Source organism: Vicugna pacos, chromosome 3, assembly GCF_048564905.1.
Source record: "Vicugna pacos chromosome 3, VicPac4, whole genome shotgun sequence".
Lineage (NCBI taxonomy): Eukaryota > Metazoa > Chordata > Mammalia > Artiodactyla > Camelidae > Vicugna > Vicugna pacos.
Window position 1 is genome coordinate 50,034,358 of NC_132989.1, and position 20,936 is coordinate 50,055,293.

Below are 20,936 nucleotides of genomic sequence, written 5' to 3' on the forward strand. Positions count from 1 at the left end.
TTTGGAGTGATCTCTGACGTCTCCCTACTTCAGGTTCCATATTTAATAATCAAGTCCTGTAGTTCCACTGTCATGGATCTTTCAAATCAATTTCTTCCTTTCTATTCTCATTGCCACCACCATATTTCAGACTTGCATTATCACAATCTGTTCTGTCACAATACAGGCTTCACGCTAATCAATCCTGAAAATGCCATCAGGTTAATCTTCATAAAATGCAATTCTGGACATGTCACTCACCTGCTCAGAATTTTTCAACAGCTCCTCAATGCCCAGAGAATAAAGTCTATACTTCTTAGTTTAAAACTCAAAGTGCTCCCTGTATTATAACTATTGGTGAATGTTTGGTTCCTTCCTAGATGGTGGGACCAAGCTTTTCCTTTATGCATACACAGTAACTGGCATAGAAATTTACACATAGAAGCGTGTATTAATTCTTTTAGATTCTATCATGACTCGTGTATCTACTTTTCTCAATTCCAACTAACATTTAATTATCATAGGGTTATGCTCTCTTACTTTTAATTTTCCCTGGACCATCATATTCATTACTTCAGAAATTTTTCTATTATACTTTTTCAGAATTAAGTATCAGAGATTAGTTTCTCAAAAGTAGCCTTCACTGTTTTTTTTTATATTATTGATAAGAAAAAAGAAGAGAAGACATTCTATTACTTATCTGTGGAGCATAAAATCCTTGAGATCAGAGATTGACTCTAATCTGAAGTCCTCCTCAATCTACCTTTACATTCTTCTTCAATTTCTCAGCAACCTTACATGAGTCCAACAAATGTGTTCACTAACTTCTGAATGTCCAGCCTTGGAGAAATTAGATAAGAGAAGAAAGTGTCAAATGATATTTCCAAAGGCCACCTCTGTCAGAACTAATCACTGTATTTTGCTGTGAGTTAGCTTATACTGCTGTATTGACAGCCCACCAATCTGGGGTTGTTTATCAGTCTCCCTCTCCCTGCACAGAGAATGATTACAGGTGAATTTCCACATGGATAATTTGGAAGGGAGATCACTTATCAGACCACCTGTGCTCAATTCAGAACTAAAAATACTATCGGGGCCCCATCAATGTCAAATAGCACTAAGAATAATAATAACTAACCTCTTCCTAGTACCTGTGCTCCTGAGCACACACACTTGAATTTTTTTCCAATTACAATTCAAGAACATTTCAGTTCCCTTTATTCAGGACCATTATTCAAGCTCTTCTGGAAATGTTTTATTCAGGTTGCACATCTCTTCTCCACGATCTCTGATTTAGTATTCAGCTCCCTAATAATGAGTAGAAATTGGGGTCTGAAAGAGAAAAACACCATTTTCTTAAATGATGACTGCTACAGGCACACATTGTCTTAATCTGAAAAGAAATAAAAAGGAAACGCTGAAACAGTTTCCTAAACTGCTAAAATGCTTGGGCTTTGAAAACAAAGAAAAAAGCAAATTACAATACAACTCAACTACATTTTTTAAACATCCATGATCACATCTTTGACATTATAGCATAAAGACATGAGTAACATCAAAAACTGGTTTGAAAGGATTTTAGTGGTGTTCTCTAGGCAAATGTAGGCCCTAATGAGACACACATTGTGGGTATAAGTCAAAAAGTAGAAAATACCTTTTCTTTTTGTGGTGGTGGTGGCTGTGGTTGCTGTTGCCATTGATAATAAAGAAAAAGGCCTGATCTCTCTAGAAAAGCTATGTTGAACCTTTTCCCTGAGCCATAGTTTACTCTCCTATTCACACCTGAGGACACTGGCACAGCCTCTTAAGCAATGTAATGAGATCTGAAAAAAACAAAAACAAAGAACTTTCCAAAATAAAGCAGCACTGTTTATCCCCAGCTCAGGGAACTGGGGAAATTCACAGTGAGGCTTCCCTATTTTTAACTGTGGAGGAGGCTGTTTTACTTTGCCTCCTTCATAAACCCGTATCTACTTGGCCACTCTTGGGAAAAACAGAACTAAAAACAGCCAGTCCTGGAGCATCTGACTACTTCAAGGACGGAGTGCTTTTAGGGCCCAGCTGAGGCAACAGGGAACTCACAGCCGAATGACTGCTTGCTAAGGGAGCACTGAAAGGACAGGATGGACACAGAAGCAATGTGGACAAGGGTCTTGGTGAGGGTATCTGCCAACCTGACAATGTCTTGTCCTGGAAATTGGGATGCATTTAGAACCACCTTATTTTTAAATGACCACCATGAAAAGAGCTGTTAAATATTAAACAGGTGTGTGCTATCCATGATTATATTTGGATCTCCCAACTTAGTGGTGTCAGTAGAACTAATGAATGAGACAGATAAAGTGGCATACTTCCTGCATGGATTAAGATTCTGTATGAAAGCCAAAATAAAGTGCTGCACACCTGCCACATTTGAGGAAACATAGTTATGATTCCTAAGATGCTTATCTAAACCTTCTGGTCTTAATTCTCCAATGGATCAGCTGAAAAGATTTCAGGTATTTGTTAAGTTACTGAAAGTGACAAAAGCTTCTGGGGGCAAATATCAGTTCCAAATCTCTTACTCAGGCTAGCTTCAAAATTACATTTACTGTGACTCCTGAATGTGTGATCTGCTAAGATCACTGACATATGTTAATTACTGTAAAATTAAAAACTAACAGTGACTTAGAATGAATTAAAAAATGGCTTAAAAAAACTCCAGTTCCAATGTTCTACACTTGAATTAGTTAAATATTAAAATACATACATAAACTGTATTTGGCAGGTGAAATAAAAACTTGCAAAATATTTTGAAATTTTCCCCCAGAATTTAAGCTATCTTATAAACACTATCTTTTCTTCCTTTTTTTCTTTGATATAAGTTAAGACTGTAATTGAGCTTTTTCTGAAAACATCTCAGCTCAGTAATTCAAAAAAATCTTCTGCCCCATTCACAATGTTTTGCTATGCATTATACAGTGTAAAATATCTAAGACATTATAAAAATGTATTCTGTGAGTGGAAATCACATATTCAGAAAAACACAAATATAATATATAGTTAATTGCCATAAGAGAGACATAAAATAATTGAAGAAATAAAAAAATTTTAATTAAAAATTATGTTTTCAAAATTAAAGGCAATATTGAGACACATCTCAGACAAATGGAAGAATTTCAACAGAGATAAAAGGTTAGGTCTTCTTGTAGAAAGAGAATATTTTAAGCAATATTAAAACAGGTATAATAAAATTATCTTTCTAGACCGGTTAGGGTCTCAGATTGCCTGGAACAAAGGGTACATAAAGAGAATGTAGTTCATTAAAATGCAAAGGACAACAATACAATAAAGGAGGTAAGCTCCATGACATTAGTCTTGGCCATATTTTTTTGGATGTGACTCCAAAGACAATGACAACAAAAGCAAACATAAACATAGAACTACATCAAACTAAAAAGCTTCTGCACAGCAAAGGAAACCATCAACAAAATAAAAAGGCAACCCATTGAATGGTGGAAGATTTTTGCAAATCATATGTCTGTTAAGGGGTTATACAAAATATATAAAGAACTCATACAACTCAATATAAAAAAAAAAACTAGATTAAAAAATGGGCAGGGGATTGGAAGAGTTTTTTTTTTTTAAAAAGACGTACAGATGGCCAACAGTCACACGAAAAGATGCCCAACATCACTAATCATCAGGGAAATGCAAATCAAAACAACAATGAGATATTACCTCACACCTGTCAGAATTCTATTATCAACAGGACAGGAAACAATAAATGCTGGCAAGGACGTGGAGAAAGGCAACCTTCACGTGCTGTTGGTAGTAATGTAAATTGGCACAGCCAGTACAGAAAATAGTATGGAGGCTCCTCAAAAATTTTTAAATAACTACCATATGATCCAGGAATTCCTCTCATGCATATTTATTGGAAGAAAATGAAAACACTTATTTGAAAAGAGAGGAGGGAGAAGCAAGATGACGGAGTAGAAGGACGCTCGTAGCTCACCCTCTCCCACAAATGCACCAAAACTCACATCTACGGACCCACTCAGCCAACCAGAGCACCTGCCGAACTCCGACAGAACATCACCCTCTTCGAAAGACAAAGACACCAAAAATCTGGTAGGAGAAAAGGAAAAAAGAAAGAAGAAAAAGCAAAACAGTGCAGGACCGGGCCCGTGGGGAACGAGGGGCAAAGGAGGACTGGCGCTTGCTCGCTGGGTCTCCCCTCTCCAACTGAGAGGCCAGCGGGACAGAGGAGGAGCCTCTGAGGCTCACATCTGCCCGGAGCACCTGGGGGCCCTGCAACCTCCTAGTCAGGACTGAGACTTGTTTAAAGCCCGAGGCAGATAGGATCTGTCTGCCCTCGCACCTCAGAGGCCCCAGTGCGGATTCAGGTCTCGGCACTGCCCCCGCCCGGGGGCTGCACACAGGAGGATATGGCAGCTGTGGCTGCGCCCTGCCTGTCTTCTCGCGAGAAGCGCCAGTAATGGCGCCGCGGGTCTGAGAAGACAAAGGCTACGGCGCTCCTCCCCCCAGGGCATACATGCAATGCTGCTTTGCTTTTTTTTTTTTTTTTTTTTTTTTTTTTTACCGTAACTTATGGGGAGCCCAGGTTGTTCTGCTCTGTATCCCCTCCCAGCCACGGTGCACAGCACCCTGCAGTCCCCAGGGCTGCCTCAGTGCAGCCGCCCCAATCCTCCGCCCGGCTCTGGCAGCCTGGCCCAGCCTCCAGCTGCCAGCTCCCGTCTCGGGCTGGGTGTCACAGAGACCCTTTCTGCCCATTTAACTTAGGTCTGTCGCTCAAGGGGTGCTGCCAAGACAAACAAGGAGCTAAGTTTTGGAATGGAGCAGGGATGGGGCGGTTCTGCGGTCTTCCCCAAGCCTGCCTATGGAGCGCAGACCTGAGGCGGAGTGGGCAGCTTCACAGAGCAGCGGAGCAACCAAAGCCGGGAAGGGGCGGGCAGCCACCCCTCTTCCTGGCAGGAACGCAGCACCTGCCCGCAGTGCTGGGAGGAGGCGCGATCCACCTGCCTGCCTCCCCCAGAGTGCAGCATCTGACTGCGGCATCGGGAAGGGCAGTGACCCGCCCGCCCACAGCGAAGGAGAGCAGCGCCTGACCCAGTGTTAGGAGGGGGCGCGATCTGCTAGCCGACAGCCACTGGGAGCAGCACAGACTAGGGCGCCAACAAAGGGCCTCTGGAAACAGCAAGCTGACTTTGTGAAACAGGGCGAAGACAGAAAAACTTCTCAATAAAACCATTAAGAGCGAACAGTCTCCAGGAGAACACATCCTTTTTTTTTTTAATTTTTTTATATCTGTTTTATTTTCTATTACCTTTTTTTTTTTAACATTTTTTATTGATTTATAATCATTTTACAATGTTGTGTCAAATTCCAGTGTTCAGCACAATTTTTCAGTCATTCATGGACATATACACTATTACCTTTTTAATCTTTACTTTTTAAATAGTTGTATATGTTTACAGCTTTAACCCCTTTTAAATTTTACTTTTAAAATCTTTTTATTATTATTTTTACAAATCCAACTCCTTTCATTTTTAATTCTCTTGGTTTTGATCTCCTGTTATTGGTTATTCACAGGTTTCAAATATGGTTTTCTGATTTTCTTCTCCTTTTTATTAAGGTTTTTAAAAGATGTTTCAACTTGATTGCTATTCTGCTTCAACTTGCTCTTCCATTATTGATTATACACTGTTTTCAAACCTTTTTTTCTCCCTTCTTCTAAAATTCTCTTTAATCTTTTGTTAAAATCTGTTCTATTTTCTATTACCTTTTAAAAATTTACTTTTTAAACAATTGTATATGTCTCCAGTTTTAATCCCTTTAAAATTTTTCTTTTAAAATATTTTTATTTTTATTTTTACAACTTTTAAAAATCCACCTCATTTGATTTTTCTTTCTCTTGGTTTTGATCTCCTGTAATTGATTATACACAGGACTCAAATATTGTTTTCTGATCTTTTCTCCTTTTTTAAAAGTTTTTAAAAGACGTCTCAATGCAACTGCTATTCTGCTTCAACTTGCTCTTTTATTATTGATTATACACTATTTTCAAACCTTTTTTTTCTCCTTTCTTTTAAAACTCTCTCGCTCTTTTTTTTTTTTTTAACTTTTATTCCTGCATAAGCTTTAGATAGAAACTCCTTCAGGACCACAATAGATAACTGATACTCCATAAGCCACAGTGCCAGAGAGATATGAGAAAGGTGAACTGATACTCCATAAGCCACAGTGCCAGAAAGATATGAGAAAGCAGAGAAACCACTCCCAAGTAATAAAGCAAGAGAAATCCCCTGAAAGCATGATCAATGAAATAGACATTGATGGCCTACTAGATCAATATTTCAAAAAAGGAGTGATCAAAATACTGAAGGAACTAAGAGACAGTGCTTAGAGATATAAAATTTGTCAAAAACAAAATTGAAGCTATAAAGAAGAGCCAAGTAGAATTGGTAAACTTATTGGCTGAAATGAGAACTGATCTAAAGGCTATACAAAGCAGGCTAGATAATGCAGAGGAACGAATAAGTGACCTAGAAGACAGGACAACAGAAAGCACCCCATCAGAACAGCTGAAAGAAAAACAAATAAACAATGAAAACAATATAAGGGACCTATGGGATAATATAAAGCATGCCAATCTTTGCATAATAGGGGTTCCAGAAGGGGAAGAAAGAACAAAGGGGATTGAAAAGGTTTTTGAAGAAATCATGACTGAAAACTTCCCAAATCTAAAGAAGGAATCAGATATCCAAGTACAAGAGGCTCAGAGGGTCCCAAACAGGAAGAACCTGAACAGACCCACACCAAGACATATCATAATCAAGACAGCCAGAGTCAAGGATAAAGAAATGATCCTAAAGGCAGCAAGAGGAAAACAAAGAGTGAATTACAAGGGAACCCCCATAAGTCTCTCAGCTGACTTCTCTGTATAAACACTACAGGCCAGAAGGGAATGGCAAGATATATTCAAAGTCCTGAATGAAAAAAAGATGCAGCCTAGGATACTCTATCCAAAAAGGCTATCCTTTAGAATAGAAGGAGAGATAAAGAACTTCATAGACAAGCAAAAAATAACAGAGTTTAACAACACTAAACCCATGCTAAAAGAAATATTGAAAAGTCTAGTCTAAATAGAAAAGAAGCAGGATGCAACAAAAATGAGCAACTCATAACTGGAAAGGTGATAACTACCATGAATTCCAAATAGAATAAATACAAAATTGTAAAAGAAGAAATCTAAATCATTAAGAGTGGGAGAGGGAAACAAGAAAATATAGAGTAATTTTTCTTTTTTCTTTTTATTTTAAATTTTTTGTTCTTGGTAGGATGGGTTTGAGATTACATTACTATCTGTTTAGTACAAACAGTTATAGTAGCAGGTTAATACACTTACAAAACAGGGTAACCACAAGCCAAAAACTTACAAGGGAGTCACAAAAGCTAAATAAAATCCAAAATAATACAAAGAAAAATTACCAAACCACAAAAGGAAGAAGAAAGGAACAAAGAAGAAATACCAAATCAACTGCAAAAATAAATTCAAAATGGCAATAAACACTCATCTATCATTAATTACTGTAAATGTTAATGGACTAAATGCCCCAGTCAAAAGATACAGAGTGCAGACTGGATAATAAAGCAAGAACCTTCAATATGCTGCATACAAGAGACCCACTTCAGGGAGAAGGACGCATATAGATTGAGAGTGAAAGGATGGAAAAGGATATTCCATGCAAATGGAAAAGCCAAAAAAGCAGGTATAGCAGTACTGATTTCAGACAAAATTACACTTTAAAACAAGGGCCATAAAGAAAGATAAAGAAGGACATTTTATAATGATTAAAGAGGTAATACAAGATGAGGCTATTACAATCATTAATATACATGCACCCAACATAGGAGCACCTAAGTATACAAAACAACTACTAACAGAGATAAAAGGTGAAATTGATGGGAATCAAACCAAAAGCTGGTTTTGAAAGAGTAAATAAAATCAGCAAACCTCTGGCCAAACTCACAAAGAAGAAAAAAGAAAGAGCACAAATCAGCAAAATAAGAAAGGAAAATGGAGAAATTATAACAAACAACATAGAAATACAGAATATCATACGAGAATATTATGAAAAACCATATGAAATCAAACTGGATAACCTAGAGGAGATGGACACATTTCTGAAAACATACAGTCCACCAAGACTGAATCAAGAAGAAACTGACCCTTGAACAAACCGATCACTAGAAATGAAATCAAATTAGCAATAAAAAACCTCCCCACAAATAAAAGTATAGGACCAGACGGCTTCACTGGGGAATTCTACCAAACATACAAAGAAGAACTCATACCAGTCCTCCTCAAACTCTTCCAGAAGACTGAAAAGAGGCAATACTCCCAAACTTATTTTATGAAGCCAACATCACCCTGATACCAAAACCAGGCAAAGACACCACCAAAAAGAGAATTACAGACCAATATCACTGATGAACATACATGCAAAAATCCTTACCAAAATACTAGCAAATAGAATCCAACAGCACATAAAAAAGATTATACATCATGATCAAGTGGGGTTCATCCCAGGGACACAAGGCTGGTTCAACATATGCAGATCAATCAATGTAATACATCACATCAACAAGAGAAAGGACAAAAACCACATGATCATCTCAATAGATGCAGAAAAAGCTTTTGATAAAACTCAGCACCCATTTATGACAAAAACTCTCACCAAAGTGGGTATAGAGGGAACATATCTCAACATAATAAAAGCTATATATGACAAACCTACAGTCAGCATAGTACTCAACGGTGAAAAACTCAAAAGCTTCCCACTAAAATCTGGGACAAGACAAGGATGCCCACTATCACCACTCCTATTCAACATAGTCTTAGAAGTCCTAGCCACAGCAATCAGACAAGAGAAAGAAATAAAAAGGATCCAAATTGGAAAAGAAGAGGTAAAAGTGTCACTATATGCAGATGACATGATACTATATATAGAAAACCCTAAAAGGTCCACACAAAAACTACTAGAAATAATCAAAGAATTCAGCAAGGTAGCAAGTTACAAGATTAACGTTCAAATATCAGTTGCATTTCTTTATACTAATGATGAATCAACAGAAAAAGAAAGTAAAGAAACAATCCCCTTTAAAATAGCACCCAAAGTCATAAAATACCTAGGAGTAAATCTAACTAAGGAGGTGAAAGACTTATACATGGAAAACTATAAAGCACTGATTAAGGAAATTAAAGAAGACTTTAAAAATGGAAAGATATCCCATGCTCCTGGATTGGAAGAATCAATATTGTTAAAATTGTCACACTGCCCAAGGCAATCTACAGATTTAATGCAATCCCTATCAAATTACCCAGGACGTATTTCACAGAACTAGAACAAATCATAATAAAATTTCTATGAAACCACAAAAGACCTAGAATTGCCAAAGCATTACTGAAGAAAAAGAAAGAGGCTGGAGGAATAACTCTCCCAGACTTCAGACAATACTACAGAGCTACAGTAATCAAGATAGCATGGTATTGGTACAAAAACAGATATGTGGACCAATGGAACAGAATAGAGAGCCCAGAAATGAACCCACAAACTTTTGGTCAACCAATCTTCAATAAAGGAGGCAAGAATATACAATGGGATAAAGACAGTCTCTTCAGCAAATGGTGTTGGGAAAACTGGACAGCAGCATGTAAATCAATGAAGCTAGAACACTCTCTTACACCATATACAAAAATAAGCTCAAAATGGATCAAAGACTTAAACATATGACAAGATACAATAAACCTCCTAGAAGAAAATATAGGCAAAACATTATCTGACATACATCTCAAAAATGTTCTCCTAGAACACTCTACTCAAGTAATAGAAATAAAAGCAAAAATACACAAATGGGACCTAATGAAAATTACAAGCTTCTACACAGCAAAGGAAAACCATAAGTAAAACAAAAAACCTACGGAATGGGAGAAAATTTTTGCAAATTAAACCGACAAAGGCTTGATCTCCAGAATATATAAGCAGCTCACATGATTTAATAAGAAAAAAACAAACAACTCAATCCAAAAATGGGCAGAAGACCTAAACAAGCAATTCTCCAAGGAAGAAATACAAATGATCAATAGGCACACGAAAAAATGTTCAATATCACTAACTATCAGAGAAATGCAAATCAAAACTACAATGAGGTATCACCTCACACCAGTCAGAATGGACATCATTCGAAAATCCACAAATGACAAATGCTGGAGAGGCTGTGGAGAAAAGGGAACCCTCCTACACTGCTGGTGGGAATGCAGTTTGGTGCAGCCACTGTGGAAAATAGTATGGAGATTCCTCAAAAGACTAGGAATAGACTTACCATATGACCCAGGAATCCCACTCCTGGGCGTATATCCAGAAGGGACCCTACTTCAAAATGACACCTGCACCCCAATGTTCATAGCAGCACTATTTACAATAGCTGAGACATGGAAACAGCCTAAATGTCCATCAACAGATGACTGGATAAAGAAAGGTGGTATATTTATACAATGGAATACTCTTCAGCCATAAAAACCAACCACATAATGCCATTTCCAGCAACACAGATGTCACTGAAAAATGTCATTCTAAGTGAAGTAAGCCAGAAAGAGAAAGAAAATACCATATGAGATCACTTATATGCGGAATCTTAAAAAAAAAATACAAAACAGAAACAGACTCATATACATAAAATAGAAACTTCTGGTTGCCACGGGGACGGGGAATGAGAAGGGACTGGGATTTCAAAATGTAGAATACACAAATAAGATTTTACTGTGTAGCACAGGGAAATATATACAGGATCTTGTGGTGGCTCACAGAGAAAGAGAATGTGACAATGAATGTATGTATGTTCAAGTATAACTGAAAAATTGTGCTCTACACTGGAATTTGACACACCATTGTAAAAGGACTATAACTCCATAAAAATGTTTATATATAGAAAAATAAATAAATAAAATGGGTGACACAGCAAAAAAAAAAAAAAAAAAAAAGAAAAGATATATGCACCCTTATATTTATTGAAGCATTATTCACAATAGCCAAGATACGGAAGCAACCTAAGTTTGCATCAACAGATAGATAAATGAATAAATATGATGTAATGTTTATATATAGCATACTATTATGGAATGTTATTGGAATATTACTGTCATAAAAAGAATGAAATCTTGCCATTTACAGTAACATGGATGGACCTAGAAGGTATTATGCTAAGTGAAACAAGCCAGAGAGAGAAAAAACAGAACAAAAGAACAAACATAGCAAAAGAGAAATAGATTCCTAGACACAGAGAACAAACAGGTGGTTACCAGAGGCACGGGTGGAGGAGGCAGTGAAATAGACAAAGGAAATTAAGAGGTACAAACTTCCCGTAACAAAATAAATGAGGGATAAAATATACACAGACATTCATGATGATCATTTTGTAATATATAGAAATATCAAATAATTATGTTGTACACCTAGAGCTTAACATGATGTTGTAGATCAATTATAATTAAATTTAAAATATATGTAGATACTGGAAGAAAATGTATCAAAATGCTAATGCTAGTTATCTCTGCAGGGTGGGGATTATGGATGATTATTAATTTTTACCTTAAGCTTTTATGTATTTCTAGTTGACTATAATGAACAAGTGTCACTTGTAAAATTAGAAAGAAAACAATAAATCTCATTACAAATGAAAAGAATAAGAGAAATGGATAATTGTTTACAATGAGATCTGAAATCACATCATTATATGTTCAATAAAATCAAGTATTTATTTTTTAAGTTTACTCTCCCCATTTCTATTATACGTACTTTGGGGGGAATACAATAACATGAAGCATCCAAATAATGCAATTTAATAATTCCACAACGTAAAGGTATATCAATCATGTTGTACACCTTAAATATATGCAATTTTATTTGTCTATTATATCTGAATAAAGGTTGAAAAATAAATAAATACTGCAAAAAATGAAAAGATAAGATAAAGGCACCTCTATGTTTATTACAGTGTTATTTACAATAGCCAAGATATGGAAACAACATAAGTGACCATCTGCGGATCACTTCATCAACACACACACAAACACACATGGTAGAATATTACTCAGTCATAAAAAAAGAATGAAATCTTGCCATATGTGACAATATGGATAGACCTTGTGGGTATTATGCTAAGTAAAATATGTAAAAGACAAATACCATATGATTTCACTTATATGTGACATCCAAGAAAAACAGAACAAATGAAAAACAAAATGCACAGATACAAAGAACAGATTGGTGGTTGCCAGAGAGGAGAGGGGCTGAGGAATGGATGAAATGGGTGAAAGGGATCAAAAAGTACAAACTTCTAGTTATAAAATAAGTATGTCATGAGGATGCAATGCAGAATGTGTGATTATAGTCAATAATATTGTATTGCAAATTTGAAAGTTGCTAAGAAAGTAAATCTTAAAAGTTCTCATCACAAAAAGAAATATGTAACTTTGTATGGTGGCAGATGGTAACTAGACTTATTGTGGTGATAATTTCACATGTACAAATGTCATGCCGAATCATTATGTTGTACACTTGACACTAATATAGTGTATGTCAGTTAAACTTCAATTTTAATAATGCAAATGACAATGGGAACAGGAGCACAGAGCCTTTAGCCATAAGGATGAGTACAAAATATGTTCTGTAAGCTGTGGAGAATTATTAACATGAATTTTTTACTAATTCACTTTATCATTTTATTTAACAAATAATACACAATAATACAAGATTATAAAATATAATAAATGTTACATGATATATCACCATGGTTAACATTTTAGTGTATGTCATTTAAAAAGAAATATTTATAAAATGAGACTATACTAAGTATCATGTTACCTGCTTTTAAGTTATACATATATATCTGTTTAAAATATACTGAAAGTCCTTACATAATACACTTCATACCTTTAAATAACTGCATAAAATTTTATGGAATGTATCCTAATTTATTTGTGACAATTTCTATATTGTTACCTATTTATATTGCTTTTTATTATTATTATATAGAGATACAAAAAACAAATATTTTTTAAGTACCCACCATGTGCCAGACACTGTTCTAGATTGCATAAAACAAAATAAAAGAGACTAATTCCCTGCTCCCATGGAACTGAACATTTTGGAGTTACAATAACATAAATCTTTAGTATCAATTTGCTTGTATCTTTACAACAAACTCTGGATGCGAAGTTTCAGTACCAAAAAATTAAATGTTTTTAAAGGTACTGATGCATAACCAAAAGCTGTGCATAAGCGTACGTGCCTCCCCATACCTCTGATGCTATGGAGTATTACCAAACTTTCTGGCCTTTGTCAAAAAGGATGTAAATTACATACCTTGCTTTATAATGTATGTTTTTACTTTGCCAGTGATTATGAACATTTTCACTTCTACTATTATTGGTTATTCTTTTGCAAGTATGAAATGCCTAGGTATCCCACTGACATAAAGATTTTCATTTTTATTTCCTATTCATTGATGACATTTCATTTTAAGTTAAGAACATTCTTTGTCAGGCGTATATTTTTCAAATATTTTCCCGAATTCGTCACACATATATGTATGTAAGTATATACATACATTTTAGTGTACATGTTTTTTTTTTAACTTTTTGTGATTAATTTTGCTAGAGAGGTTTATAATGATTTTGGCTTTTGGTGTTGTTTCAAAATGACTTACTAATGTCAGTATTGATATAATTTACTTATATTTTTCTCTAGTACTGTAAAATATGTTTTATATATAAGTCATCAACCAATTTATGCTGCATGATGTAGGAGTCAACAAAATTGCTTTTCCAAGAGGCGAACCCCCTATTTTCATATCATTAATTGACTATCATTTTTCCTCAATGATTTGTTCTCAAACAGATAAGTGCTTCTCTACAAAGGCATTCTTTCTCTAACATATAGTGTTCAAATTTTTAAAATATAGTTTATTAAAACTGTTTTCCCCATATACATCCCCAAATACTTTAGGAAACCCTGTTTAGGATTAAGGCTGATATTACAGAATTCTGAAGTACCCCCCTATTTTATTCCTAAAAGCTGATGATTCCAAAAGACACTATTTGTTTTTTTTCTCCTAAACATTTAATACCCATAACTTATTTCCTATTCTAATATGAATATATTGGCCAAATCTTTTAACAGACTATAGCTAGAAAAAGAGATAGTAGCTGCTTACAGATAAGAGTTCTACTTGTAATTTAAAATTCATGCTATCTGTGTGAACCCCGGAACCTAGCAAACACCTCCACATACCCATTAAACAGAAATTTTAGCAAAGACCTAGTACAGGTAAGTCATGTTCTTGAAGGAGCCATTAACTCTAGTATCCTGATATTTCATTAATGATAAATAAAAGAATTCCCAGGTGAGAAATGATACTATGAAAACCAGGCTGGGAAAATGGAGGCATAGGTAACTTAACTATTTTCTTCTTCTTTATTTTTTTTTTTGTAACATCCTTATTATATAGTCTTTCTTTTTCCTCCCCAAGGTTTTGGTGTAAAGACTTTCAAATCGTATTAACACATATAGCTGATCTAGGAAGAGTTTAAATTCTGTCCTTAAATGACTGAATCTAACCCAGAAGCCATACTGCAGCAGGGGAACATATCAGAATTACCAGGGGATTTTTAAAACTAAATACAGCCCCCAACACATGCCTCATACAATGGAAATCTTCCTATACTTCCCACTTGTCATTAATACCCACTACAAAGTAAGCCATTGCTTTTGATGGAAATGGATCAAATTTCTAAGGTGTGTTGAGAATCGTTTTTGTACTAACCAAGAGACTGAGAAAGACCTTTAAATTAACCAAGAGTTTAATTATGTAATCATTCGATGATCATTTTTTGAGACTTTTTTGACCTGCCTAGCATCTAGCCTCCAGGAATACAATAATGTGGACAGACATAGTAATAAATAACCTAGCAAGTTCAGCATGGAGAATAGACACAGCATTAGATAAACCAGCATCAGCATGGAGAGATCCATGACAAGCATAAAACAGAGCATCAGGGGACGATGCAGAAATAATACTAACCCAGGCTTGGTGGGTCAGGAGAAAATGTCCAGTGGGACTGGCATCTATGTTGAAACCTAAATGAGGTAATGAATTAGGCAAAAAGCAAGAGAATTAAGTCCTCAGCAGAGGCAACAGCCTATATTAATGTCCAGAAGTGAGAAATTATATCATTTTTCAAGAACTAAAGAAATTTAGAATGACCAGAGTGTAGAACTCATGTGGAAAAAAAACAAAGGAGATTGAGAGGTACAGAGATAAATGATGAGGCTAGAGAAGTGAAGAGGGGTCAGATCAGGGGTCCTCTAAGCCATGTAAAGATGTCTGAATTCTACCAAGAGAACATAGAAGAACAAATGAACATTTTAAGCAGGACAGAGACCTAAGTTTTTACTTTAGAAAAACTGATTGCAACGTGCAAAACATAGGAGAGGAGGGGAAGTCCAGAATCAGGAAAATAAGTTCATATTCAGACTTGTTTTGTGTTTACTTCTGAATGAAAGTTCAAGTAGGTAATAAACAATAAGAACTCTCCGGCTACCCATTGATTACTCTGTGAATTGCTTAGTTAAAACACAGTGTCCTAATTGTTACACTTAATAATTGCACTGTTAATAATCTAAGTTGTTTGCTATCTAAGGTTTAACACTCAAAGAATTGATTAAATTGGGTAACTTCCCTCTTGGATGGAAGCAGTAACCTTCAGTAGAATGCTAACTACCTCTGAGAATTATGTTTAACTCAGACTTTCTTTGCCATAGGCAGAAGTAATTGATTTTAGGCTGGGTGAACTGTTTCTTAATACATATGCCCACAGGGAGAATGTCATTTTAATAAGGTGCTTCTAAAAGCCACATTCTACTTAAAACAGAAAGTTTCCCCTTTGTCTTCACAAGCAAAAACTGAAGGAGCCCTGTTTGTCCTTAAGCTTGTAGTAAACAACTGGGAAGTAACGTGATACTGAGTCGGCAGTGTGAAAAATATCTCTTTGCCAATTCAGCTATCTATGTTTTGCTTTTTGTTTTTAGCTACAGCTTTCCTAGAAAAAATACGTCCACGTTTAGCATTCTTGAATACCACTAACTAGATTTCAGTCTGCTTGTATTGGTCCTTCAGCTGTTGTCTCTGCTACCACCGTGCCACAACTAAAGGAAGTGTCCAAATAATTGGACATTGTGGGGAGGAGACAATAAAATAAAAACACTTCATCGTAGAGGTCAAGGCAAAGAGATCAAGGAATCTTTTAAAAATATGAAATCATTGGTTCATCTAAGCAGTCCAATTCTGATGTTGATTCATAGATCTGACCCAGTAGAGTACGAGCACTAAGGATTGCTCAAGACTATCAGCCAAACTGTGGGGAAGCCCGTTTACACATCTACTTCCATTTGTGTTTATGCACCATCCTTTGGAAGTTTTGATTTTGCTGTATGTTTTCTAACTCATAATTATATTCACGTCATACATTAAGTTCAATTTATTTATAAATACATAAGTGTTCCTCTGTCTGGGGCTAAACTGCCTATATAATAATGTTATAGTATATAATCAAATCTACTACTCATTGCTCTCACTATGTAGCATCTAGTTTACAAAACCCCACAGACAGCCTATTTTATAGGCATTTACAAAATTAAATTTTAATTTAAAAAATAGTTGCTTTAAACTTTCAAGTTGTGGCTGGTATTACAGTCCTTTAAAAATAATTTCCCCAAACTTTAATTTATCTCAAATTGCTGATGATAACCTGGCTTATTTTACATGGAACACAAATGAAAATTTAAAAAAAAATTGTTATGAGCTATGCATTTATTTTAATGACAGTTGGAAAATAAAGCTAATACACAAACTCAGTCAACAATCAGGTTCTGGACACAAGGACTTGGCTGCCATCCCCAAGGACAAGGCCAAGTTGGACATGGAGCAGCTTGACCTCACAATCTACAAGCCCCACTTCACCTATGCCCCCCTGGAACACATGGAGCTGCCCAGAGGCGGAGAGTTCATTCATCATACATGTACCCCAATGTCCATAGCAGCACTATTTACAAAAGCCAAGATATGGAAGAAATCTAAATGTCTATTGATAGAAGAATGGATAAAGAAGATGTAATGTATTATATACAATGGACTACTACTCAACCATAAAAAAGAATGAAATAATGCCATTTGAAGCAACATGGATGAACCTAGAGATTATTACACTAAGTGAAGTAAGTCAGACAGAAAGACAAATATCATATGATATCACTTACATGTGGAATTCAAAAAGTAATACAAGTTAACTTTTTTACAAAACAGAAGACTCACAGACATTGAAACATGGACTTTCTTCCTCAGAATGAGGGGGGCAGTGCTCCTTATCTCATCCCTGGTCCTCACTGCACAGGGAAAACCCAGTCCGGGACTCAAGCACACACAGAGTTAATGTTGTGTAACCTCTCCATGCCTCCACCCCAACGTAAAGGTTCCCAGAAGAGATTAAGGAAAAATGAATATGGCAGTTAGTGGTCAGGCCTGTCAGCTGTCTTGACAATGGGTGAGCAGAACCCTCAGCTGTGGCAGGAGGAGGGTGAGGGTGGGAAGCAGCAAGGCAGGCAAGGAAAGTTCCAAGACCCTGTGTACACACAAGCACTCCCCTCCACCTGCCTTTTACAGCTTTCCCGTCACCTGGACCTCCTTTTTTGACTCTAGCAAGAGCAGGCTTCAGCTCAGGAAGATCTCCAGCAGGGAGCTTCCCTGCCCTCTAGCTCTCCCTGTCCTCTGCTTGCAACCCCCAAGCTTCAAAGCCTCTTGCTCCAACCCTGTGCCTTCCCTTGAAGCCTTGGCTTAGAGTGGAGACGTCACCTAAACAAACCCCTGCCCAGCATCAATCTCTAGGCAAAGCAGCCAGAATTCTATATTCTAGTGCCAGCCCAAGTCCTGGGCAGAACCAGGCCTTCAAACTCCCTTGGATGGGACCAAGAGGCTAGGCTACAGGAACATTTCTGAGTCCTGGCTATCAGGTCCCACTCATACCTATACTTAAAGAATGCAATTTATTGGGGCACCACCCCCTCACATTGCATTTCTCTCTATAAATAGACTCATAGGTATACCTGTCAAACTCTGGGTCTGGGTTTTGTTGCCCAGAGCCTGGGCACTATGTATGTAATAATACTGGGTAGGGGGACTTGCTTCGAATTAAAGATTGCGTTGGCCACCCCCCCATACAAAGATATATAGATATTGATAGGTATATTTACATAAACATTTTATTATTGCCAATATTTAAATAAAAGTAAAATAAGACCCAGTGAAAAAGAGTGTATTTGAAACACATGTTTTTGCGCATGTGTGTGTGTAAAGAGAGAGAGAGATAATTCAAGTACAAATGATACCCAGATAAGGCAAAAATATGCAGGTAGCTTTTTTCCTGCCCTTAGAATTAAACTGAAACATCAACTCTTCCTGGGTCTTAAGCTTGCCGGTCTTGGAACTGGAAATGAACACCATCAGTTCTCTTGGGTCTCCAGCTTGCTAAATTACCCTAAAGATCTTTGGACTTGCTAGCCTGTATCAACTTTTTATAATACATATCTTTCTAGATAAATAGATAACAGAAATGTTGGCAATAAATGTTTTATTATGCTGATGTCATTACACACATGCATGCACGCACGTGCGCGTACACACACACACTCTGTTTCTCTGCAGTTCCCCGACTAAGACACCATTATATAAGAGGACTGAGGACATCTCAGTCCATCCTGACATGAGGACCAGGAGATAGTTCATGCTTTATATGTTATCCAATGATGGAAACAACATAAAAAGAACAGTTATCTCCCAGCACAACATGGTGGCTTTGATAACACCTGCACACTTCTATAAAATGCTTACCTGAACAAAAAATTATTATTATTGAGGTAGCCAAAAGTTAAATGAGCCTTACTGATAATTGTATTTTTAATTTTATCCTCACCAAATGACTTACTTTCATGTGCTTTTAACTGTTGAGAGTGTACTTAAATAAAACTACAGAGTGTAGTGTTAAAGAGATGGTACATTTACCATTGTGCAGTAACATAAAATCAATGCCAGCTAGTCATACAGGCATTTTCAATTTCCACTGCACATGGTGCACAGCTCTTGGTTCAGTAGATAATCCAATTGTAAACACTGACTCACTGTTAACAACTCTAGGAAACAGGATTAGCAATTTCTAATTTCAAAGTAAACCTATTTCATTTTTGTCCTGCAAATAAAAACAATGTATTCAGAGATTTAGCTCTGCAGCTTTCGGAGCTTCTCAGAAACAAAAATGTTGGCAACAAATTTTTATTGAACTGATGCCATTATTGGAAACAACTAAGTGTATGTTCTTAATAGCTTTTTAAGTTTGGTATAATAATAATAATAATAATAATAATAATAATAATAATAATAATAATAATATTGAAGTTCAATTAGACGAAACTTGAAATTTGAATTTAAAAAATTTAACTGAATCTCTGAAAACTAAAAATCTTGGAAGAACCCATTATGCAATGTAATCAGGAGATAAATTTTAAAAGTTTATGTAATATTAGAAAGCTTTGTTTCCAAAACAAACGTTTTAGGCAAGATTTTAGAAATCTGGTTTATGTCTTGGAACATAGTTAAATTGAATCAATAATCTTGTAATTTGGAGGACCTGTTTATTGTACCATTTTAAAACCTATTTTCCTCTACCTTATCTGTCAGTTCCTTTAGTAGTACATTGCCTCAATCAAAACCTATAGCACTATCCTTGCAATTTCCTGTTCAAAAGAATAGAGGATGATGGCTTTATTCTTTTTTCTTCTTTTAGAGTACAAAAGTGCCACTTTGTAAGGCCATAGGTTCTCTGTCAATAATACTCATGTCTGGCTTTTAAAAAATGTTCATGCTTCAGCCCTACACCCAGGGATTTCTCTAATGGGGCTAGCTCGGAAACATTATCTAAGCTCTCCAGGGATTTATACAGTATACAGCTATAGCGGGAAATACTAGCCCAGCTTAACCAAGGAAGGGTTACTCCAAAAGGAAGCCTACGGCTATGTAACTGAGAGTTGGAACCACAGTATTTATTGTCCAAGCTTGAAGCAGAAGAACTGTACTGAATCCAAACGGCAAATAAGATCAATCAAGAGACAGAGTAAAGTTAGTGGACAGGAAAGGCAATATTGCAGATGGGAGGAGTTCTGCGGAACAGTTTTTATGACTTGTGATCATTAGCAGAAAGTAGATCCAGAAGATAACTTGAATAAGCCATTCCAGGCTGAAAAAACTAAGAATAAATATCTTCCTAGCTCCTTCTGTGGGAAACTCGACTACCTGTCCAGGCAAAGAAAGTACACTGTTCTACCACTTCAAGTTACATTTTTTTCCCATTGAAGTCATTAATCATCAACAAACTTGTTCATGTCATTCTGATATGAGTTAAAATTCTCCAAAGTGAGATTAGAGAAGGTCTGGGCCATTTATAAGTTCATGGTAGAGAGCAGTTAAAAGTCAGGCTCCAAGTCCATGACTGACCAATCCCACTCACCTTATAAATGTGTAAAGTATTTTTATAAATCTGTACTCTCACCAGATTTTGGAAGCCACTAGAATTAACTCATTTATCAATCTTTTGTTCCGTATTAGCTATATCTGGTAGGCACTCTGCAAGGCAATAGACACTCAGAAAAAGATATAGTCCTTATCCTAAAAGGTCTCACATTCTCATAAACTAGATAGAAAGTTCCCCAGCTACTAAAATATGTTTATGATACTGCTTAATTAATGATATGTTAGAAGATAAGAACAAGGTGTGAGGAGGATAAGCA

General features: G+C 36.2%; 1 long non-coding RNA gene across 10 annotated transcripts in view; it reads right to left on the reverse strand.

Moving 5' to 3' along the window:
- Positions 1-598: 598 nt before the first annotated feature.
- Positions 599-20,936, reverse strand: part of LOC140695602 (uncharacterized) — a 280,415-nt gene continuing 260,077 nt past the window's right edge. For all 10 annotated transcript variants that reach the window (XR_012071271.1, XR_012071268.1, XR_012071266.1 and 7 more), the window contains 2 exons: positions 1,118-1,311; positions 599-819 (listed from right to left, as the gene is read on the reverse strand). This is a non-coding gene — a long non-coding RNA (uncharacterized lncRNA). The remainder of the gene's footprint in view (positions 820-1,117; positions 1,312-20,936) is intronic.